Source organism: Mustela lutreola, chromosome 9, assembly GCF_030435805.1.
Source record: "Mustela lutreola isolate mMusLut2 chromosome 9, mMusLut2.pri, whole genome shotgun sequence".
NCBI lineage: Eukaryota > Metazoa > Chordata > Mammalia > Carnivora > Mustelidae > Mustela > Mustela lutreola.
Genome location: NC_081298.1, coordinates 129,442,711 through 129,468,916, shown reverse-complemented (window position 1 = coordinate 129,468,916; position 26,206 = coordinate 129,442,711).

The window sequence follows — 26,206 nt, the reverse complement described above, 5'->3', positions numbered from 1 at the left end:
ATCTCAGTATTGGAAAATGCATGATTTTATTTCTGCTACTGTAGCACATTAAATATTTTTTAAGAGTAAATATTGTTTCAGTGAAAAATTGTTTAAAAAACAATATACTGTCTGCTTTTTCAGTGCAAATCCTTTTGTATCTGCCAATGCATTTTTCAAAGTATATCCCTATATAATCTTAGAGAAAGAATCTTCCTCAGCTAGGAGAAACACATCTATATTGCTTTTGTTGAATTTGAGTTCATAATCCCTTTCTTCTACTGTTTGATATAACCAGAGGTAGATGTCAGACCCAGGATCACAGTCTGTAAAAAAATACACACACTATAGCTCCATCTCTCAATTACTTCAACTCTCTACAAGACCATGTCTATTGGGAAATAATTGCCAGACATTGAAGGGGTGCTCCCTTGAGTATGCTCTCTAAAGAGCAGATGTCTACCCATGAATTTGCAAAGGAGAACACAGAAAAGGATCAAGATAGTCAACCTTGCATGATGGTGAATCCTTTATGGCTTTCTCCAATACTCTCCCTTGCACATTTCAGGTCATGGGAAAGGCTTTTTTTTTTTTTTTTTTTTTTGAGAGTTTTTAATTTTTTATTTTTTATAAACATATATTTTTATCCCCAGGGGTACAGGTCTGTGAATCACCAGGTTTACACACTTCACAGCACTCACCAAATCACATACCCTCCCCAATGTCCATAATCCCACCCCCTTCTCCCAAACCCCCTCCCCCCGGCAACCCTCAGTTTGTTTCGTGAGATTAAGAGTCACTTATGGTTTGTCTCCCTCCCAATCCCATCTTCTTTCATTTATTCTTCTTCTACTCACTTAAGCCTCCATGTTGCATCACCACTTCCTCATATCAGGGAGATCATATGATAGTTGTCTTTCTCTGCTTGACTTATTTCGCTAAGCATGATACGCTCTAGTTCCATCCATGTTGTTGCAAATGGCAAGATTTCATTTCTTTTGATGGCTGCATAGTATTCCATTGTGTATATATACCACATCTTCTTGATCCATTCATCTGTTGATGGACATCTAGGTTCTTTCCATAGTTTGGCTATTGTGGACATTGCTGCTATAAACATTCGGGTGCATGTGTCCCTTTGGATCACTACATTTGTATCTTTAGGGTAAATACCCAATAGTGCAATTGCTGGGTCATAGGGCAGTTCTATTTTCAACATTTTGAGGAACCTCCATGCTGTTTTCCAGAGTGGCTGCACCAGCTTGCATTCCCACCAACAGTGTAGGAGGGTTCCCCTTTCTCCGCATCCTCGCTAGCATCTGTCATTTCCTGATTTGTTGATTTTAGCCATTCTGACTGGTGTGAGGTGATATCTCATTGTGGTTTTGATTTGTATTTCCCTGATGCCGAGTGATATGGAGCACTTTTTCATGTGTCTGTTGGCCATCTGGATGTCTTCTTTGCAGAAATGTCTGTTCATGTCCTCTGCCCATTTCTTGATTGGATTATTTGTTCTTTGGGTGTTGAGTTTGCTAAGTTCTTTATAGATTCTGGACACTAGTCCTTTATCTGATATGTCGTTTGCAAATATCTTCTCCCATTCTGTCAGTTGTCTTTTGATTTTGTTAACTGTTTCCTTTGCTGTGCAAAAGCTTTTGATCTTGATGAAATCCCAGTAGTTCATTTTTTCCCTTGCTTCCATTGCCTTTTGCTTTGTTCCTAGGAAGATGTTGCTGCGGCAGAGGTTGAAGAGGTTGCTGCCCGTGTTCTCCTCAAGGATTTTGATGGATTCCTTTCGTACATTGAGATCCTTCATCCATTTTGAGTCTATTTTTGTGTGTGGTGTAAGGAAATGGTCTAATTTCATTTTTCTGCATGTGGCTGTCCAATTTTCCCAGCACCATTTATTGAAAAGGCTGTCTTTTTTCCATTGGACATTCTTTCTTGCTTTGTCGAAGATTAGTTGACCATAGATTTGAGGGTCTATTTCTGGGCTCTCTATTCTGTTCCATTGATCTATGTGTCTGTTTTTGTGCCAGTACCATGCTGTCTTGATGATGACAGCTTTGTAATAGAGCTTGAAGTCCGGAATTGTGATGCCACCAACGTTGGCTTTCTTTTTCAATATCCCTTTGGCTATTCGAGGTCTTTTCTGGTTCCATATAAATTTTAGCATTATTTGTTCCATTTCTTTGAAAAAGATGGATGGTACTTTGATAGGAATTGCATTAAATGTGTAGATTGCTTTAGGTAGCATAGACATTTTCACAATATTTATTCTTCCAATCCAGGAGCATGGAACATTTTTCCATTTCTTTGTGTCTTCCTCAATTTCTTTCATGAGTACTTTATAGTTTTCTGAGTATAGATTCTGTGTCTCTTTGGTTAGGTTTATTCCTAGGTATCTTATGGTTTTGGATGCATTTGTAAATGGGATTGACTCCTTAATTTCTCTTTCTTCTGTCTTGCTGTTGGTGTAGAGAAATGCAACTGATTTCTGTGCATTGATTTTATATCCTGACACTTTACTGAATTCCTGTATAAGTTCTAGCAGTTTTGGAGTGGAGTCTTTTGGGTTTTCCACATAGAGTATCATATCATCTGCGAAGAGTGATAATTTGACTTCTTCTTTGCCGATTTGGATGCCTTTAATTTCCTTTTGTTGTCTGATTGCTGAGGCTAGGACCTCTAGTACTATGTTGAATAGCAGTGGTGATAATGGACATCCCTGCCGTGTTCCTGACCTTAGCGGAAAAGCTTTCAGTTTTTCTCCATTGAGAATGATATTTGCGGTGGGTTTTTCATAGATGGCTTTGATGATATTGAGGTATGTGCCCTCTATCCCTACACTTTGAAGAGTTTTGATCAGGAAGGGATGCTGTACTTTGTCAAATGCTTTTTCAGCATCTATTGAGAGTATCATATGGTTCTTGTTCTTTCTTTTATTGATGTGTTGTATCACATTGACTGATTTGCGGATGTTGAACCAACCTTGCAGCCCTGGAATAAATCCCACTTGGTCGTGGTGAATAATCTTTTTAATGTACTGTTGAATCCTATTGGCTAGTATTTTGTTGAGTATTTTCGCATCTGTGTTCATCAAGGATATCGGTCTATAGCTCTCTTTTTTGGTGGGATCCTTGTCTGGTTTTGGGATCAAGGTGATGCTGGCCTCATAAAATGAGTTTGGAAGTTTTCCTTCCATTTCTATTTTTTGGAACAGTTTCAGGAGAATAGGAATTAGTTCTTCTTTAAATGTTTGGTAGAAATCCCCTGGGAAGCCGTCTGGCCCTGGGCTTTTGTTTGTTTGGAGATTTTTAATGACTGTTTCAATCTCCTTACTGGTTATGGGTCTGTTCAGGCTTTCTCTTTCTTCCTGGTTCAGTTGTGGTAGTTTATATGTTTCTAGGAATGCATCCATTTCTTCCAGATTGTCAAATTTATTGCCGTAGAGTTGCTCATAGTATGTTCTTATAATAGTTTGTATTTCTTTGGTGTTAGTTGTGATCTCTCCTCTTTCATTCATGATTTTATTTATTTGGGTCCTTTCTCTTTTCTTTTTGATAAGTCGGGCCAGGGGTTTATCAATTTTATTAATTCTTTCAAAGAACCAGCTCCTAGTTTCGTTGATTTGTTCTATTGTTTTTTTGGTTTCTATTTCATTGATTTCTGCTCTGATCTTTATGATTTCTCTTCTCCTGCTGGGCTTAGGGTTTCTTTCTTGTTCTTTCTCCAGCTCCTTTAGGTGTAGGGTTAGGTTGTGTACCTGCGACCTTTCTTGTTTCTTGAGAAAGGCTTGTACCGCTATATATTTTCCTCTCAGGACTGCCTTTGTTGTGTCCCACAGATTTTGAACCGTTGTATTTTCATTATCATTTGTTTCCATGATTTTTTTCAATTCTTCTTTAATTTCCCGGTTGACCCATTCATTCTTTAGAAGGATACTGTTTAGTCTCCATGTATTTGGGTTCTTTCCAAACTTCCTTTTGTGGTTGAGTTCTAGCTTTAGAGCATTGTGGTCTGAAAATATGCAGGGAATGATCCCAATCTTTTGATACCGGTTGAGTCCTGATTTAGGACCGAGGATGTGATCTATTCTGGAGAATGTTCCATGTGCACTAGAGAAGAATGTGTATTCTGTTGCTTTGGGATGAAATATTCTGAATATATCTGTGATGTCCATCTGGTCCAGTGTGTCGTTTAAGGCCTTTATTTCCTTGCTGATCTTTTGCTTGGATGACCTGTCCATTTCAGTGAGGGGAGTGTTAAAGTCCCCTACTATTATTGTATTGTTGTTGATGTGTTTCTTTGATTTTGTTATTAATTGGTTTATATAGTTGGCTGCTCCCACATTGGGGGCATAGATATTTAAAATTGTTAAATCTTCTTGTTGGACAGACCCTTTGAGTATGATATAGTGTCCTTCCTCATCTCTTATTATAGTCTTTGGCTTAAAATCTAATTGATCTGATATAAGGACTGCCACTCCTGCTTTCTTCTGATGTCCATTAGCATGGTAAATTCTTTTCCACCCCCTCACTTTAAATCTGGAGGTGTCTTCGGGCTTAAAATGTGTTTCTTGGAGGCAACATATAGATGGGTTTTGTTTTTTTATCCATTCTGATACCCTGTGTCTTTTGACAGGGGCATTTAGCCCATTCACATTCAGGGTAACTATTGAGAGATATGAATTTAGTGCCATTGTATTGCCTGTAAGGTGACTGTTACTATATATGGTCTCTGTTCCTTTCTGATCTACCACTTGTAGGCTCTCTCTTTGCTTAGAGGACCCCTTTCAATATTTCCTGTAGAGCTGGTTTGGTGTTTGCAAATTCTTTCAGTTGTTGTTTGTCCTGTATCTTTTAATCTCTCCTTCTATTTTCAATGATAGCCTAGCTGGATATAGTATTCTTGGCTGCATGTTTTTCTCGTTTAGTGCTCTGAAAATATCATGCCAGCTCTTTCTGGCCTGCCAGGTCTCTGTGGATAAGTCAGCTGCCAATCTAATATTTTTACCATTGTATGTTACAGACTTCTTTTCCCGGGCTGCTTTCAGGATTTTCTCTTTGTCATTGAGACTTGTAAGTTTTACTATTAGGTGACGGGGTGTGGGCCTATTCTTATTGATTTTGAGGGGCATTCTCTGAACCTCCTGAATTTTGATGCTCGTTCCCTTTGCCATATTGGGGAAATTCTCCCCAATAATTCTCTCCAGTATACCTTCTGCTCCCCTCTCACTTTCTTCTTCTTCTGGAATCCCAATTATTCTAATGTTGTTTCGTCTTATGGTGTCACTTATCTCTCGAATTCTCCCCTCGTGGTCCAGTAGCTGTTTGTCCCTCTTTTGCTCAGCTTCTTTATTCTCTGTCATTTGGTCTTCTATATCACTAATTCTTTCTTCTGCCTCATTTATCCTAGCAGTTAGAGCCTCCATTTTTGATTGCACCTCATTAATAGCTTTTTTGATTTCACCTTGGTTAGATTTTAGTTCTTTTATTTCTCCAGAAAGGGCTTTTATATCTCTCGAGAGGGTTTCTCTAATATCTTCCATGCCTTTTTCGAGCCCGGCTAGAACCTTGAGAATTGTCATTCTGAACTCTAGATCTGACATATTACCGATGTCTGTATTGATTAGGTCCCTAGCCTTCGGTACTGCCTCTTGTTCTTTTTTTTGTGTTGAATTTGTACGTCTTGTCATTTTGTCCAGATAAGAGTAAATGAAGGGGCAAGTAAAATACTAAAAGGGTGGCAACAACCCCAGGAAAATATGCTTTAACCAAATTAGAAGAGATCCAAAATCGTGAGTGGGGAGAAAGGGGATAAAAAGAGGTTCAAAAAGGAAGAAAGAAAAAGGAAAAAAAAAAAAAAAAGAAAAGAAAAGAAAAGAATATTTTTAAAAAAAGAAAACACCTAAGAAAAATGTAAAATATATATATATATATATATATTAGATAAACTAGTAAAAAATCGTTAAAAAAGAAAAAGGTAACAGTTAAAAAAAAATTTTACCCGAAGGCGTGAAAAAAAAAAATGAAAAAGAAAAAATTAAATTAACTGCAAGACTAAAAAAAATCACAGGAAAAAAGCCATGAGTTCCGTGCTTGGCTTTCTCCTCCTCTGGAATTCTGCTGCTCTCCTTGGTATTGAAACCGCACTCCTTGGTAGGTGAACTTGGTCTTGGCTGGATTTCTTGTTGATCTTCTGGGGGAGGGGCCTGGTGTAGTGATTCTCAAGTGTCCTTGCCCCAGGCGGAATTACACCGCCCTTACCCGGGGCCGGGGTGAGTAATCTGCTCGGGTTTGCTTTCAGGAGCTTTTGTTCCCTGAGCGCTTTCCGTAGAGTTCCAGAGGACGGGAATACAAATGGCGGCCTCCTGGTCTCCGGCCCGGAGGAGCCGAGAGCCCAGGGCCCCACTCCTCAGTGCGCCCTCAGAGAACAGCGCCCAGTTACTCCCGTCTGCCTGACCTCCGGCCGCGCTCCGAGCTCACCGAGCCTGCGACCGGTTCAAGGTAACACGGAGCTGCGAGCTTACTGTCGGCTCTGTCTCTGTAGCCGGCTTTCCCGTTCCAATACCCGCAAGCTCTGCGACACTCAGACACCCCCGATCCTTCTGTGACCCTGCGGGACCTGAGGCCACGCTGACCCCGCGTGGGCTTCGCCCCGGTTTAGCCTCTGGAGCGATGTCCCTCAGCGGAACAGACTTTTAAAAGTCCTGATTTTGTGTGCGGTTGCTCCGCCGCTTGCCGGGAGCCGGCCCCTCCATGGGAAAGGCTTTTTGATGCCTTTTTACTTTCTTCATTTTTAAGTAAATTTATTCTCCACAAACATAAAGGAGTTCAATAGAACTAGCACTTCTCCCTACATTTATGCCTCAGTTTAGTTAGTCTCTGTATCACAGATGGTCCTTGATTTACAATGGTTGGATTTACAAATTTTCAACTTTACAATAATGTGAGAGCAATATGCATTTGATAAAAACTATACTTCGAATTTTGAATTTGGATCTTTTCCCTGGGCTTGGCAATGTGCGGGATGACCCTCTCTCATGATGCTGGGCAGCATCAGTGAACTCAGCGCTCAGTGAGCACAGCACCCAGTCAGCCACATGATCCTAAGGTTGAACAACCAAGACACAGACAACCTTCTGCACCCATACAACCATTCTGTTCTTCATTTTCAGTACAATCTTCAATAAATTACATGAAATATTTGACACTTTAGTATAAAATAGACTTTGTGTTAGATTATTTGGTCCAGCTGTAGGCTAATGGATGTTCTTAACATGTGTAAGGAAAGCAAGGCTAAGCTATGATGATGATCAATAGGTTAGGCATTTGAAATGCATTTTCCACTTGTAATAGTTTCAGTTTATGAGGGGTTTCTCTGGACACAACCTCCTCAAAAGTCAAGGAATATCTGTACTATGAACTTAATATATCATAGACACTCTTCTAAGTATTCTTCTCTTTTTTTTTCTTTCTTTGTCAATTAATTTAATTGGCAAAACAACCTCATCAGGTAAGTATCATTATTAGCTCTATTGTGCCAGGAAATTTGAGATTCAAGGAAATTAATTTATTTGTCTGAGGTCATGGAGCTAATTTATGGTGAAGTTAGGACACAAACACAGGCTTTTAGCTCCTATGATTGCTTTCTCTCTCTCTTTCTCTGCTACTCACCCTTTCTTATCTATCTATTGATGCCAGTTATTCTGTACAGGATGCTATTGTCCCACTTGTTCCAAATGTACAACAATTTATCAGGCTACAGGGAAAACCTCAGGGCCAGGACCCCATATGCTTTCTCGAGTTAGCAAAAGTGATTTCAAGCCTAGAGCAATGATTCTCAAAGTACTATAGACCACACTTAAGTCTCACCTGTGATAATGTAAAAACTGCAAATGTTTATACCCCCACAACACTGCAGATATATTGATAATCAAAATATTTGTAGTCCACTAATGCAGAAGCTGATGCATTTCCATCTGGGCCACTTATATGGTCACCAGCTAATGAAACAAGAATGCTTGCACTTGAAGACTTTTTGACTCAAGGACACAACCAGGATTCCTAGTTTAGGATTTAGCTATCTGTTTAACAGTTGTCCTACAGTTCAAAGCAGTTTTCAAAAACCAGCATGCATTATTGCAGAAAAACTTAAACACACAAGTATGTGTTTTTTTTCAGATGCATATATAAATACTTCATATTTATCTTTGAAAATAATTTATACCTTTGAAAATAATATATCTATATATGTATATAGTATCAAGATCTGGAAAACATTAATCATGCCTCTTTTTTTTTGTCATAAAAGAGAAGAAATATAATTTTTGCAAGCTACTGATACTTTTGTTTTCACTGCTCCCTAAATCAATCAACACAAAGTTTTATGCAAACCTGTGGTATTATGACATCAAGCATGAGGCATGGTTGTTTGAGTACCTTCAACATTGTGAATGATACTGAAGTGAATTCTACTGAATCAGTTATATCTTCTACTAGTTTATAGTGAAATTAAGAGTATTCTGTGCAGCCTGATTAGAATAACTAGAAATACAGTTTTGTTCAACATTTAATTAAGACACCAAACAACTGTCGTAAGGTGTGGAAAGAGTCCATCCCTTATGCTCAACATATATTTGAGCTATTGGACCTTAGTTTATAACTTAAACTGTTTTGACCTCTGTGTTCTCATCCTTAATATGATTGGTTCAGATTAAGATGTTCTAACAGGACTTTTTTTTTTTTTTTTTAAAGATTTTATTTATTTATTTGACAGAGAGAGATCACAAGTAGGCAGAGAGGCAGGCAGAGAGAGAGAGGAGGAAGCAGGCTCCCTGCTGAGCAGAGAGCCCGATGCAGGACTCGATCCCAGCACCCTAAGATCACGACCTGAGCCAAAGGCAGCAGCTTAACCCACTGAGCCACCCAGGCGCCCCTAACAGGACTTTTTGATTCTAAGTTTAATGACTGTGCTCTGCTTGAGTCTATCTGTTACTACTGCCCATCCTGGAGTTTATTCTATTCTAGAAACTCCTTATTGGTTAGTGGTTAGATCAACAGACTGTAGAGAAAAAAGTTTAGAAATATTGCCAATTTGAACACTTTACCCATTTAAACCCACTCCTGTGGGAATGTTTTTCAATCAGTGAAATAAAAATGATATTCAACCAGTGTATGGCTATTTTCTTTAGCCAAGACAATGAAAAATGGATTTATTATCTACTTTTCCTTAAAAAAAAAAACCTTGTGTGAAAAAAAATGGTGACAAACTCACATAAAAACTGTTCGTGGGGCACAATTTTCAAATAAAACTCTATTATATTGATAGACATTGAAATTGCTGCTCATCGTGCAGGGACATAAATATCCATTCTGCCCAAAACAAATTTAGCAAAATCAAAATATGTAACACTAAGAACATTTCAGCTTTTCTCTAACACATGGAGCTAGCCATACATGCCAACCCGATTTTATCGCCTCTCCTCATTAAGCTTGAAAGCATATTTTGTGTTGCTTTTAGCAGCTCCTAAAATTTCTTTGTCTCTTAGCACAGCACCATAAAAGTTCCCACCTGACAGATCATAAATCGTTCTCACAGAGCAGTCTGTCCCCTGGCACAAACTGGTTACATTCTATTCTCTAGATACATTACTAACAGCATTTATGCACTTGCGTACAAAACTTAGTTTCAGGATCTGGAAAATGCTTGACCCTATCCTATCAATTCATAGCAGGGAATGGTCTACCTTAGACAAAGCATTTATTCTCACTGAGAGTGAAAGGGGAAAGAGCTTCTTTTGTTATGAAATACATTTAGAGCAGTAAAGAGTGGGTTATCTGAGGCCAAGGAAATCTGGCCACACAAACGTGACCTGGATATTTAGGACTCTCTCACATACTGTAGGATGCATTAATGGTAGTTTCCTCAACCCTGATTCTAGAGAACATTTAAGGACATGTAATTTGTCTGCTACTCTGTCATTTGTTTCCTCATTCCCCAAGCATTCACGGAGAACCTGCTATATTCTAGACGTTTGTCAAGTGATGTGATCTCAGAGATAGGTAAGATGAGGTCCCCACCTACAGTTAGATTTGTAGTTATGTAGGCATTTTCATTAAAGTGTAATAAAGGTCTCATTAAGCAAGGAGACACTTACTCTGTGAGTGAGAAAGAGGGATCAGGAAAACCTTTATGAAGGAATTAAAGGATGAGCAAAATTTTGAGATCCGAATGGGAGTTCCTTATGTGGTCATTGAGTAGCAGGTGATATATAAAAGATACACAGTTTTTAAAGTACAATATTAGAACACCAGCAAGTAGTTCAGAATGAGTGGAACCCATGCAGTATATGGTGAAGAGAGGATGAGGCTAGAGAGGTACACGGAGTCAAATCCCAAAGGATCCTCCGGATGTTAGCATAAAAAGTTTATAGGACTTTTTTTCTATGATAATGGAGAGCCAATGAGAGGAGTAACACAGAGAAGATGTTCAGATCTGCCTACTCAGAAGAAATGGCCAAATGTTCAGATATCCTTATTTAGATTATGATAATAATAAAAAACTGACCACAAAGCAATAATGATATATTGCAAAACTGGCCATAAATTCTCTCCATCCCTGTATGTGTGTCCCTTTGCAAAATAGTTCTGCAACAACTCCGATCAAGAGGTAAAAGGGGTTTCTCTAATCATTGCATCTTTGGTATGTGATATCCTTTGGTTACCATCAACCATCAGAGCCATTAGAGACTCAGAAATGGCTTTCATAGAGAGGCTTTTTACTCTTGTTTCTCTTGAAAACCTCAAACTGTATGTGAAGGAGTCTGGGCTGGCTTCTTGGATAATGAGAGACAAATTTCCCAGTCACCCCATTGCCCTATCAGCCTGTTATTAGCCATATATGTGAGTAAGGCCAACCTAGATCATCCTGCCATCAGCCAAGCCATGATGTGATTTCGTGACCTGACAGCTAACTGTAGAAGTATAAGCAAGCCAGGAAAAGCCAACTGAACTACTCCAAGCCAGACAAACTAAGCAACCAACCCAAATAACTCTGTTAAATAAGTGGTAGTTTTAATCCATTGAGTTTTAAGGCAGTTTTTTTCTGCAACAAAGTTGAAAGATATACAAAGAGAATTATTTTATACTTATGATATTATAGTAACCACTCCAAAAATTTTATGTGCATTATTTTTATTTACTTTTACATCATCTTCTAAGTTATGACCTGATCTTACTGATGAAGAAACTGATCTGTAGCCATTACTTTTGATGACAGAACAAACTGAGCTAAGGGGAGTAACACAAAACAAAACAAGACTGAAAAGACAGAAGTTTCTTGATTAATGATAACAGTGCTTGATCCTATGGAAATTGTATTTACCTTCAAACTATCAAGATAAACTATCAAGAACTTCCCAGTGCATATCAACTTTAAAAATTATTGTTTACCTGCTTTGTAAACTTAATTTCTGATTATATCCAACAAGGAATATTAATGAATAAAGAATAAGCTGAATATAAGAGGTAAATAATGTATAGCACATGCCCCATGTAAAGTAGGCAGCCTCCATTTAATTGTTGTCATGCAAAATGTTGACCTCCATATTCCCAACATTTCCAGAATGTTTAAGTTTTTTAAGTAGAAATTCTGCACTTGTAAAATATTCTAGTACTTAAATAATTATAAACTAATATATAATAACCTAAAACAAAGGTGTGTCACAAACAAAACATTTTTACTTGCCTTTGGCTGGTAGTTTGTGATCTGGAATCAATAATTCTGGTGGTGGTGGCTAGGTCAGGTAGGCCTGCTGATTATTAGGCCACTTATGTCTATTAGAGCACTTCTAAGTCCATTGCAGGATTGCTGGTCACAGAGGCAATTTATCTGGAGGAATGAACCAAATGGTTTGGACTTTTACTGAAAACTAATACCAAGTGGGAATATCTTAATACCAGAAAAAGTAAAAACTTATCACCTGTGTCTATTAGTTGTGCTTTCAAAGATTAGTATAGTAAATGTTTCTTAGCTATAAGCCAGGAAACATACACACATATTCACCCTTGATTCACCTTCAAAGAACCCTCTCTTGTTTAAAATAAATAAATAAATAAATAAATAACCCTGACTTATTTCAATGTTAGCAACCTAACCCTCTCGTATGATAGTAGCATTCATGGCAGATTAATCACTTTCAATCCACCAAAAGCATGTCCAGTTGTTCTTGGTAATCAGTCACTTGATTCTAGCCATACTTTCTAAAAAACTGTCATGCTATTTTCTTGGGACTGCCTGTCCCTCTCTGACTGCTTTTTAGATCTTTGACTTATCTGTGTTAGTGAGAGAACTCAGGAGCTTTTTCTTCTCTCTCTATCTTTCCAAGGGCACAAGAGGGAGGTGGGGCATCTGAGTGAACTCAAGTTCTGGTGAGATACCATGCAGTAATAATGTCCAGCACTGAGAAAGGGCCACACACAGCCATAGCAGGAACCATTCAAGTCTGCACAGGACCCCTGACTTGGCAAACTTTATTATTTCTAATTTGTTTTCAACAATTCTTGCTCCCTCTTTGCTACCAGGCCGTCTGCCCTGTGCAGGTGACAGTGGCAAATGGGCTGGAATTTCAATGTCTTCATTGTATTGATTTCCATTTATTTTGATCCTTACAGTCTTTTCTCTTTGCCAGAGAAAGTTTTTGACCAAGGGAAATGCTATTCAGGGTTGGCTTTCTACGTTGTAACACTTTAAAACACACTAGTAAGTAATAAGACAAGTGACAGATAAGGGTCAAAAGACAACTGATCAAGGGTAAGTTGTAGGAAAGCACATCAAGGCAGAGTTAGGAAGAGAAGCAAAGCTTAGTGCCCAGGTCCATGTTTTTCCTCTCAGGTCTGTTTCAGGCTCTGAGAATAATCGTACCCTCAGACAAGAGAATTTGACTGCAGAATTTCAGCTAAGGGACTCAGAAAATTCAAGATTAGGTCAGTTGTATCCTGATTCTACTCTGATCTGTGCAACAGTACTGGAAACATGGAGTGTGCCTTGAACACCCATTCTCAAAACTAGCCCTCCCTGCTTCAATCACCTGTCAGTTATTCAGCTCCTTCAGACATGAGGTCACAACTTGCTTATTCCAGGTTCTACCATGGTAGGAAGATATCTAAAACCCAGCAAAGCTTTTGGAACCTATTACTTGAAAATTTCTCCTAATGTTTTCTTGTATGTTGTTTTCTAAAATTCATCATACTTCTTTGTCTAGAGTTTTTTGTTTGTTTTTTTCTATTTCAACACTTGTCCATATATTCTCATTATACTTGGTTTTGGCCAATTGACTTTCAAAAGCTTTTAACATTTGAATGTGCCCCACTGGGCTGCAGACAAACCAGTAAGCACAAGCTCTTCTTCCATCTATGTTTCCATTTACCACTCTTGGTCTGCTATTATTACAATATGATGTGCCTAGGTGTGGTTTCTTTTCAATTATTCTTTTTGGATAGAATCCAGTAGATCACATCAGGTCAACAATGTTTATAACACCTAAAAATACATATACATTTTGCATATATTGTAAAAAGTACATACAAATATTGTACTTTCTTAAAAATTTTTTAAAGATTTTATTTATTTATCTGATGGACACAGATCACAAGCAAGCAGAAAGGCAGACAGAGAGAGAGGAGAAAGCAGGCTCCCCACGGAGCAGAGAGCCCAATGTAGGGCTTGATCCCGGGACCCGGGATCATGACCTGAGCCAAGGCAGAGGCTTTAACCCACTGAGCCACCCAGACACCCCCAAATATTGTACTTTAAAAGGCAGAAGAGGGTTGTGAAAATAATGAAGACTAGATGAACTGAGATTCCAGAGAGGGAAGAGTATGATTTTTGATTCATTGCCCATTATTATCTCCTGAAAGCATTTGTCCATTCTGGAAATTGACCAATGATGAGAGTTTACCTGGGCAGAAGGATTCTGCTGAAGGAAAGAGAAAACAGTGACTTTTTTGAAGTTTGCACAGGCTGATGAAACAGACTGGAATGGGGGCCCCCAAAACACAGCTGGTTTCCCTACAAAGCATTTGCTAAGTTCTGGGTGGCATGGGAGTTTAGGGAACTAGACCAGAAACTTCTAAAAGGCAGAAAGAAATGCCTAGTGGTCTCATACTATTTTGAAAATAAAGCTTAACCAAAAACACTCAGACTATGACTAGTCTCTTCTGAAGACTGGGAAAGAAATTAAAGAGCTAGTATTAGAACTAGAGGACACAAGTGAATCTCTCAGTCTTCCAGAGCTAAATTCAAAACCCCATATTCTAGAAACAAATGAATCCAAGGTGAACATTTTTACTAATACTGAAGCCCAACACAGAACATTCTAATCCCCGGTTGTGATGATTAATTGCTCACCCTGTATGCTTAGGTGGACAGTCTCTAGGAGAAAATAGCATCATTCAAATGGTTCTTGGTATCATAAAAAGTCATGAAACATGAAGAGCCAGGAAAACAGATCTGAAAATCAAGACAGAAGACACATAATGGAAGCAAACTAATAGATAATCCAAATAATTGGTTTCAGCACACAAAAATGTTGAAATGACTATTTTAAGCATATTACTCTTCTTAGGGTTCATTGAGTCTCCTTGATATCTCTCAGTATCTCAGGCCTTTTTATCAGCCATTGTCTCTTCCTTATTGTCACTTCTGAAATCTGGTTAGATATATCATAAACATTATTATCCTATCCAATTTATATTGTGTTCTTTGAATTTGACTTTTTAATTTTATTTTTATCTGTTTTTCTTCCATTAGAATATATGCTGCCCTAGGGCATGGGTTTTTAAATTTTTTAATTGCTGTATCCCTAGGACACCCAAAAGTTATTTAATCTAATAAATTCTAGAATATTCTGACTGGGGAAAAATAACACCTCTGAAAAATATAAGAATAAAGTATCTGTACAAAGTTCTGAATGACATATAAAACAAATTTAGTTATGCACATCAAATTAAGAAATAAAAACCATCCTACCATAATAGTGGAAGACTAGAACTGTATCTATTAAAGTAGCAATAACCTGAGTTAATATTTATTAAATGCTTATTTTGTGCTTCTATTCCATCTCTTTTATACTACTCTATACTGCTTCAGCAGTTACTATTACATAACATAATCTTAGAATTACGATTTAAAGCAAAAATATAAAATGAAAGAAATTGATGAAATCACAATTATTTGTACATATTATAGTTTTTTGCTAAGAGAACATTGGACTACCATCTGAAAACCCATTAAAATTAATGAGTTAAATAAAATGACTGAATACAAAATTGATTAGAACATATTTCTACATACTAGCAATACTTGTTTAGAAAATATACTAGAAAAATTATTCATAATAATAAATTCAAATAATATATTAGAAGGTTTTCAAGAAAACTTATGGGAACTAAGCATAAAATAATATAAAACTTTGTTGAGATGTTAAAAAAAATAAAAGGAAGTAAATGGTGAACTATTATATCCCTGACTAGGAAGGCTGGATGTTATACAAATTACATTTATTTTCAAATTTATTTATGGTTTTGTTTTCAAATGCCAATGTTAAGGACATCAATTTAGAGTATGTCAGTATGGATGAAATATATACATATATATACTTATATATGTGTATATATATTTATATATATGTGTGTGTATATATACACACAGACACATGTATATTCATACATCTCATCACAGAGAAGTTTGGGAAATGCTACTTTCTTTACTGGACAATCATACAGAAATTTAACTGTTGGTAAATTCTCAGATAATCTGCCATAGGTAAATCTATAGTAAAGGCAGCTTTCTTTAACCAAGGCTTATTGAATATATGTCTTTGGTAGCACTTTATTAACATATGACATAGTGTTGTGCAGAACATCATTTTGGGTAAAACAGTGATAATTAATAGGTTTAACCTAATATAAGTCAAAATCCCAGTAGCAATTTGGTGCTAATCTTAAAGGGACTCTCATGTTCTTTTAAATGAATGGCTAGTGGTCACTGTATAAACCATTTTAAGAAGTTATCATGAGCAATTTCTCCTTTGAGATATTAAAACATAGTTTGAACTGGTAGATAGAAAGATAGTAGTCCAGGAATCCCCATGTGTTAATCTATTCATTAATACATGTTTGCTGAAGAGTTGTTAGTGGGCCAGAATAGTGTACTTCTGTGTATGTCTTAAGTTTGTCTAATAACTTTGAGAAATCATGAATCACTGGCAAAGAGAAAGAAAATTTATTAAATGATAGGAGAAAAATGTTTGGTTATTCAAGTAAGCCAACCAGATATTCCATATTGATATTCAACATAGTTTTTAACTATAAAAATTATAGGAAATATATGCAAAAGTAAAAGTATATTTGGATGGAGCAGGATAATCTAAGTTTAAAAATCATAAAGGTATAGGTAAAATAGATAAAGGGGATCTTTTTTTTAAAAGAGGGGGAAGAGAAAGAAGGGCGTGAGGGGCAGAGGGAGAGACAGGATTTTAAGCAGTCTCCATGCCTAGTGTGGGGTTGGACATGGTGTTTGATCTCACAACACTGAGTTCATGACCAGAGCCAAAATCAAAAGTTGGTTGCATAAGCCACTGAACCACCCAGGTGTCCCAGGTGAAGGGGATTAAAGAGTACACTTATCATAATTAACACTGAGTAATGCATAGTATCTTTGAATTACTATATTGCATACCTGAAACTAATGTAACACAGTATGTTAACTAAACTGGAATTAAAATTTAAAAATTTAATAACAATAAATAAAAAATAAATGAATGAATATATAAAAATATCATACATTCTGTTCATATGTTTTCATAATAAATTTGACTACATTTTCAAAGAAAAAAATAAAGGATCAATAGCTTTGACATCTTAACAATAAAAATTTTTTTTTTTTTTTGATTGGGAGGGAGACAAACCATAAGTGACTCTTAATCTCACAAAAATATTTATTTTTAAAAAGTTATAAAAAAACAGAAAAAATAAAAACAAATATTAAAAATAATAATTATTCATAAGAAATGCATAAATATTTATATTTTAAAACATTTTAATCCCTTTAGATAAATGTCCTAAGATCAGGAGCAGTAAGTAAATAGGAAATTTTAATAAATAAATAAATATAAATATAAATATACATATTACATTACATTTCTGTTCATGAGATGTATATGCGTATCATTTTGTAAAACTAATGTACATAACAATGTAGTAGAGAATGTTATATAGTCCACCTTCTCACTTTCTTTTTGTTGAAATTCTGAAAGCCTATCTTATCTTTTTTGTCCTTGAAGATTTTATTTATTCATTTGAGAGAGGGAGAAACCATGAGCAGGGACAGGGGGCAGAGGAAGAGGGAGAAGCAGACTCCCCACTGAGCAGGTAGCCCTGCTTGATCCCAGGACCCTGACATCACGACCAGAGCTAAAGGCAGATGTTTAATCCACTGAGCCACCCAGGCATCCCTGAAAGTCTGTGTTATTGATCAGGCATAACATGCCTCTCAAAATAAATACTCTAAATCATTTAAAAGAACTGCATAAGGACCACATAGCAATAACCCTTAGAACTATGAAAACACAATAGCAAGTAACAGACTTTTCATCATCTTTGAAGCTGACAGTGAATTGAAGCACGCAAAGTAGAAAAGGAGAGGCCAGAACAACTCCTTGACTGTTGCAGTTTTGATGTATCCGCTCTTTTGTTTTCTGACTTAATCAGCTGCTGACTTCACTGGTTCTATAGAATACTAAAGAGTGAACCTGGTGACAGGGATAGGAAAGTCTGGGTGAGACGGAAAGGAGCTGGTCAATGGACTTCTCCAAAGAAGGTCTATGAATCCACAACTGCCTGCCAAAGTGAGAAAGGAAAGTGGACCGCCAGCTTTTCTTGCCAATGCCACACAAAAGAACTCAACAGTCCCATTACTTTAGGACTAGAGAGTAGCAGGGTTCTGTCACACCACCACCAACCAGATTCTACAGTTTATCTCTGGAAAAGGGCACTTGGAAAACATGGGTGGCCTATGGGTGGCCTGTACACAACTTCTTCCATAGCACAGACATCAGAAATGGCACCTTCAGTTTGACTTCCACATCTCATGCTGTTCCTTTCAGTGCAAAGATGAAAAATTCAGAGCAAAGTATTATAAACAAGCCTGCTCTCCAAAACAGTCCCTGCAAAGGTGCACCCATGGTTGCCTTACTGTTGAAAGAAGATCTTCAGAGCCAGTCTCTGGGATCCTTGGATCAATCGTGAACAACACAGCCTTTTCATTAGAATATATTAGAGAGATTTTTCAACTCCTGATGGTGGGATTTTTTTTCTCAGTCACTCCTTGTGACAGCAACCATAGTGCCTAGTGTGTGTTCCCTGAAAAGGGATATACCCACTGAGGAACTCAGGCTCTGTGAACACATTTTTGAGGTGAGACAGCAGAGGGCTGGGCCTGGGAATGTGCATATCGAGACAAAGCAATTAGCAAAAAACAAAAGACAAGAAGCCTAGGTGAAGATGGAGAGAAATTGGAACCATTGAACACTATTGATAGGAATGTAAATAGTATAGCCACTAGAGAAAAAGGTACAGAGGTCCCTCAAAAATTAAAACAAGACCTACCATGTGATCCAATAATCCCACTTCTGGGTGTTCACTCGAAAGACCTCCAATCTAGATCTCAAAAAAAGATTAGCATTCCAATGTTCATTGCAGCACTATGCACAAGAGCTGAGATAGAGAAGTAACTATGGAAATAACCTAAATCCCCATCAGCAGATGAAGTGTAGATAAAGAAATTGTGGTACAGACATGCGATGGAATATTACTCAGCCTTAAAGAAGAAGGAAACTCCATTTTGTGAAACGACATGGATAAAACTTGAGGCCATTATGCTAAGTGAAATAAGCCAGTCACAGAAGAACAAATACTGCATGATTTCACTTAAATATAAGGTGTTTGAAATAGTCAAAATCATAGAATCAAAGAGTGGAATAGTGGGTTGTCAGGGGCTGGGGGTGGGGTAGGGAAGTGGGCAGTCACTAGTTTATGGGCATAAAGTTTCGGTTAAGCAGGATGACTAGACTCTACAGACCTACTGCACAACATTATACCTATAGTCAACAATTATATATTACACACTTAAATATTTATTAAGAGAGTCGATCTTCTGGTGTGTTCTCACACAATAAAATGAAACTTAAAGAAGAAAAAGCTCTCATTTGCCTGTTTACAATCATCAGCAGTGAGAAGTAGATTTCCAAAAAGGCAACTCTCCTTTTCTCTCCCCATGACATTTTCATACCTTTCACTCTTTCTGCTGGAGAAGGTTCTCCCGACTGCAGTATTCTGTAGCCAGAGGGCCCTGTATATTCCTCCTCTCCTTACTTTGTACATCCAGCTGGGCAAAGTTTATTCTGTTTTATGTACCATAATCTGTCATGGCTGATTTTGTTATAACAAGATCTGAACAGATGGGGAATGGTTTGCTCAAGAATTACTTGCAATATGAGTGACCTATAGAAAAAATTGGGAACTGGAATGCAGTCCCTGCAATAAAATCCCAAACTCGTTATCTTCCCCACAGGATGCTCATGTACTCGCCCCCACATGAAGGTGTTAATGACTAATCCAGAGACCTATAAAGGACTCCAGTCCTCTGGTGAATAGCACATCCCCAAACAAAGGAACAAGACAGCAACAGAGAAAGGCAGTAAAAATTTTTTGTCATAACTTGTCTTTCTGATTTCTTTTTTCCTATCAAGTGACATATACTTAAAAGATACAAACACAATCAGTTAACAGTGGAATGGAAATGTTGCAAATAAGGCAATTTCCTTAGAACTGGAAAATCTCCAGAATTAGACAGCTTCCCATCAGCATTTAATAAACTTTTTTAACACCTACTGAGTCCAATTTCATAGTTTTTCAAAGTTCTTGCTAAGCATAACAGGGAAGATAATCAGAAACCCTTATGGACAATATGCTGTCTGAAAAGAGTATTAGGAAAAAAAAAGAAAAAGATCAGGCAATGAGGGCGCCATTAATCCTCTAATCCAACTGCCCATATTTATGTTGATTTTATGAAACAAAATGCCATTCTAAGTTGTTAGTGCCTCCGCCTCCACTCCAAAGAGGCCATACAAATAAATTAAAAAATCCTTCTCTGCGTAAGTTCTCTGTGGTTTAGTATGTTTTACAGAGACTGCTCAATTAGAGCCAGCCTGAAGCCATTTCTATATTTAAAAAATTGCAACATTAACCATATGATCTTTGAACAGCATTTATGATCCAACTACATATTCCCTGCAGTTCCTAAAATAACACGAGGGGAGAAAATAAAGAAAATGAAGGGAAGGCAAGCTTTCACTGTTTATATCTCGGGCTTCTCTTCCTGAAATGCACTATTGCTTTTTATCACCTTCCCTGTATCCAGGCATTGTCCATTCTCAACAGAGCCTTCTCTGATACTCTGAGTCTGTATTAAAACACAGGCATCATTTTTAAAACTCAAATATAAATGCTTGGATAAACTATGCTATTTTCCTTTTCTGTTTTAGGAGAAATAGTTTCTTTTGTACAAGTAAAATAAATTTTGAGACCACTGACCTTCATTTTCGATAGTTTATGTTAAATAAGGAAGTGCTAACTTCCGTAGTTAATACTTAATGATAGAGTATTAATATCTAAATTTTATTTTTTATGGTCAAATGATTCACATCACGCCTTCTGGAGAAAAAAGGGGATCGAATCAGATCCTTTGCTGATGGTTAGATCTAAAGCTGCTTCATCAATTGGGGTGATAACAGATTTGAGGAAGCACCTGGAATTTTCATTGCTCCTTTACTGACAGCTTAATGTCTTAATGTCAGACAAGGTGACAGAAGCTTCAAACTTGTCATCCTTAAGTTTTATTTGTGCCCTGCACCCTGAGTTCAGTTTAGTTAGAAATCTAGGGCTTTACTACCCTGGAAACTTTCCGCACCATAACTCATAAACTTTGCCAATCCTGTTCCAAAGCTACTCTAAAAAAATGAGTCATTGGGGTAATGACACTCAACATTTCAATAGCTCTTTATCCATGTTAGTTAATTATCTTGCAACGCAGAAAATGACAACGGTTCTTATTTAAGAGGAAAATGAATGGTTTTGCTAAAGTTGAGAATGTCAGTGAAATTGGTCTCTACAACACTGGGCATTTTGCCTCTGTATACCCAGGAAGATGTATTGGCCTCGCCTTCCTCTTTCCCAGACACCTAACAACAAAGACCATCCCCTCTGGCTATGTGACCCTCCATTTACCAAAAATTCTGGTAACTTTTCTTTCAACCAACTTCCACCAGCTACACCCCTTCTATGAACAACATAAATGCCACTGAACACTTCAGAGTCATTGGGTCAACAGCTCTGGCTTTGCTTAAAGCTGGAAAAAGTTTCATGGCTTGACAGATGAAGAAGCTGTAGGAAAAATCCAGAGGATTCTTGCTGCTTTCCAACCAAGTTTTCCTCCTCTGAGCATTATCCTTACTCATCAGTCCACCACCACCACCCAACTGCCACAACACCCACACACGTATGCACACACACACACACACATACACACTGCTTTCATCAGTCTTGATCTAATGCTTTCCTTTCCTCTTCAGTGTGAAACAAATCTAAATCCTTTTCCTTATCTTTATCAGTATAGCTGAGATAGGTAGAATTTATCAAAGGTTTATTGGAGATTTTTTTTTTAAGTAGGGGGAAATATATACAACTGCCACTTTACATTCCTCTCAGTATGCTTCCTCTCTGTTCTTCCTGAGGAGGGAGTGACTAGGAAAGTTAGAGTAAAAGCAGAATTTTCTCTGAATTTTGTGGACTTTGAATATGCTCCTAAATCTGGCTGGTAGTGTGTGTGTGTGTGTGTGTGTGTGTGTGTGTGTGTGTGTGTGTAAATCCAGCTCTGCCAATTAGAGGACAACATTCAGAATATATATGCTAGTCAGCAGGTAGGTCGGCAGAGACATTCTTTTCTCTCTTCATTGAAATAGAGAAAACCCATTGTATTTGTCACCTGGTACTCAGAAGACAAACTGTTAACTTTTTGTGTCACATCAAGTGCAACCTTTTTCCGAGGAATAAGTATCATCCTTTGTCCCACTTCTGTTGCTCCATTCTCTGCCCTGATTCCCTCGAGGTACATCCTGTTATGAATTATATGGGTATCTTTCCTGTTAGTATGTCACTTGTTTTGCTTGATTTTTTTACTCTATACACTTTACCTTTACAATACAAATACACACATCATTAGTTACATATCAAGGGCTTTTAGAGTATATTTATATATATATATATAATACATATTTTAAATAGTGTTTTATAATTTGCTTACTTTCTTCAACATTATGCTTTCTAAATTTTTCTAGATGGATAGGTACATACATATGTATATATGATACAGAGAGAGGGAGAAAGAGAGGGGGAGAAAGAAAAAGAGAAACAGGAAAGAGATAAAAAAAGAGGAAAAAGGAAGAAAAGAAGGAAATTAAAAGAAGGAGGGATGGGGGAAGGAGGGGAGGGAGGGAGGAAAAATACTCTTATTTTTTACATCTGATATGAATTTTAAATTGAGAATATGAGATTGGGATTTCCTTCCCAGTTCTACTTAGTTTTAGTCTCTTACTTTACCAGTTCACCTCCCCACTGGTTTGTAACTACACGAATCATATTCCATCTCCCTGTAGATGTTAGCGTCTCTGGACTCTCTTTTCCCTTCTACTTATGTATTGGTTACCACTACATTATTACCACACATTACTATAATTACATAATATCTTAATTTTTAAAAAAGCAAGAGTTGTTCTCCTTTCTTATTTAAAATTCCCTTAGCTATTCTTGGAACTTTCACTTTTCTGTAGGAATTGTGGTGGAGTTAGTTTGTAGTAAATTTATCATGATTATGGAGAAATAATTGCCACAAAGTTACAAAAAAAAATCATACCTAGGTAACACATACTGTGTTGATGGATCTATTAGGGTCCCCTAACCCATTTCCAATATGGGGGCCATTTCTACACACATACAGACACCAGGTAGGTGTCCAAGAATTCAACTCAATTCTGATACTATTTACCTGGAGCAAACATCAGATTCTACAGGTTAAGGATTCAGTCCTGTCAGAGTACCCATTCAGCCCATTCTCTGGATGCCAGTCACAAGCCTAGGTTGTTACCTCTTCTTCTGATCCAGAAGCTGAAGATTGGAGGTTCTAATGACTTCTTCCTTGGGTTCCACTAATTTGCTAGAGTGGCTCACGGGACTTAGGGAAACACTTACATTTATCAGTTCATTAAAGGACATGATAAAGGATATGAATCAATAGCCACATGAAGAGATATATAGGCAAGGTATGTGGAAAGAGCACAGAGCTTCCATACCCTTTCCAAGCATGCCCCTCTCCCTGCATCTCCATGTGTTCAACAATCCAGAAGTGCTCTGAATCTTTTTTATTGAGGCTTCATTGTATAGTCATGAATGACTTAAGTCAAGGTCATTTTCTGACTCAAGGTCTAGCCACTCCCTCTTCTTCTGAGGTCTGGGGGTAGGAAGTAGGACTGAAAGTTCCAACCCTCTAATCACATGATTTCCTCCTGGCAACAAGCCCTACCCGCCACTCTCCCTGCCTAAGAAAAGATCAAAACCTTATCTTCTTTAACATAAAAAAGATAGCTTTATTGCCCTTAACACTTAAGGAATTACAAGTGTTTGGGGAGCTGTGAGCCAGAAACTGTGGAAAAAAACTAAACATGTTTGAGAAAAACATTTTTGGTTATCCAAATGTATTTCTTATAAATCACAATATCACAATAACATTGTGACCAATCCCACTTATAAGACTGCCTCATTATTAAGTTGTAACAAACGCCAGGCAGACTTTAACTGGGACTTTCTAGAGTAAATGCTTTTCCTTCTGTGTCTTGTTCCTTAGAAGAGTGGTCAGAGTGGTAACAAGGCAAGTGAGGAGGTTTCCATCAGTGGGAGGATCTTTCAGAAATGCACATGCTCCTCCTATGGAAAGGTCAAGTCTGGGAAGCCTCAGTTCTGGAAACAGCAACTCTGTGAAGGACTTACTCCCATATCTACTTATTAAGGAAATACAAAGGCCAGGATATCCTCCATTCATATTTATGAGCTTTTAAGTTAAAGCAATAACTGAGATTTCTGAACCCACTATCAGTTTCCATTTAGGCCCTGATCATGGAATAAAAGAAGGCTAGATCAAGAGGTGTGGAAGGTTAATTCTCTTCACTGTGTCATGAGCTTACACTTAGGAATTAATGAATTCAGCACCAGTGGTGCAATGCCTTCCAGGTAAGGACTACAGGGAACACACTATGAGTTTGGGGAGGCCAGGTGGAGGCTTCATTCAACAATCAAGGGCTGGTTAATGTCTCATTTCTTGGGAGGGGGATAGTATTGAGGGGAGCATGTCAAGAAGGAAAATGAATTACCACACAGGATCTTCATCAATCTTTCCCATGGCCTTTTAGCACAAATAGAGGCAGGTAACCGTACTAACTCTAACCATGTTACAAGGACAGTGTATTATCACGAAATTACTAATTTGTTGCTAGCGACAGTACAATTTACACATCTCCAGTCCCATCTCTAATTGTCTGACACTTATTTGGTGCTGAAAAGAAGCACACAGCAGGAGAGGTTCTGAGAGGCAAGCCAATCAGTCGAAGGCTTTCAGAAGTCACAATGGGCATACTCCTGGCTTGTAGGACTTCATAAGAAAAGGTTTCAAAGGGGGAAAAAAAAGAAAAAAAAATTTCTGATGGGGAAAGGGACTTGTGAATCAGAAAACATTGTTTGATAGAGATAATATAAAAATTGGAACAATTTCTACTTTTTCTTACTCATAAGGCTGCTGTAAGGGAATTTGAGATCATGGGAAAATGCCTTGTGAACCCAGAATCCTGACAGATGTGAGGAAAGCAGACATGTCCTGGGGACTGTATTATTAATCAGGGCTGGAAGGTTAGCAGATTCTCCAGCTTGTTGGATAATCCACGGACACCATTCTTTCTGTAGCAATTCCTCTTGGGGATTGCCACATCTTGTCCCTTTGTTTATTTGTTTTTAATACCACTAGGTAGCTAATCTGCCCTAGACTTCCTGTTTTCATCCCCTCTAAATATTTTGGCAGATATGCAAGGAATGCCAGAGTGGTGCTATGCCATCTTTTCCTGCCATGAAGGCAACTGGGAGCTTCCTGGAATAATGGAGACTCCCTTGGATTCATCTAAATCATAAAAGGCTGGATGTAGCAAATAAAGGGCCTCTTTCTCAGCCTTTAAAGTCCACAAAAATAATGAGGAGGAATAAGCTTGGAATACCTCATCTCCAAAGTGAAACACAGACAACAGTCACTTAAATTGCAAAGGCATGTTGCAGAGATTTTTAAAAAGGTTCAAAAACCTACAAAGATGAATGTATGAATACTTTGTGGAATTAAAAGATAGTCCTTGTTAACAAGGAAATTCAAATGTCTTCTAGGAGTTTATACACACAAGGACACATGCACATTTGTGTGTGTAGAGAGAATTAACATTACAAAGTAATAATGTGTTTGATCAGCTGTCAAATATATAGGGGCTTACATATAAACAGGCTCTAAGATTTCAGAGAATTTCTTCCTGCTGAAGAACAGGCAAGGCTGCATGGAGGAGGCCTAGATTAGTTTTACCTTAAACTACAGGCCTGTGTGTGTGTGTGTGAAAAGGGGAAGCAAGATATAGCCAGATCAGCTTGGAATATCATTAGTGAAGACTTTTAAGAGAAACAGCAATCCTTGTGTAGATGACAGTGGGATTGATGAAGTCCCAGAACCTAAGTCAGGTTCGGTGGGGTGAGGAGGTTCGGAGCCGACGACTAAAGAAAGAATTCTTAAGACGTCATTGGTGCAAAATGGTGGTTTATTAAAGCACGGGGACAGGACCCGTGGGCAGGAAGAGCTGCTGCTGCCCCGGGTTGTGAAGGTGGGCATGTTATATACCAGGGAGGTGGTGAAGGAATGGGGGATTTCGACAGAGTTCTCACATGCTAGGGAGGGTCTACAAGGTGCCGGGGGGGGGGGGGGAGTCTTTGCCATTATGGCTTGATCAATGTCGTCTTTAGGTCAGGCACTA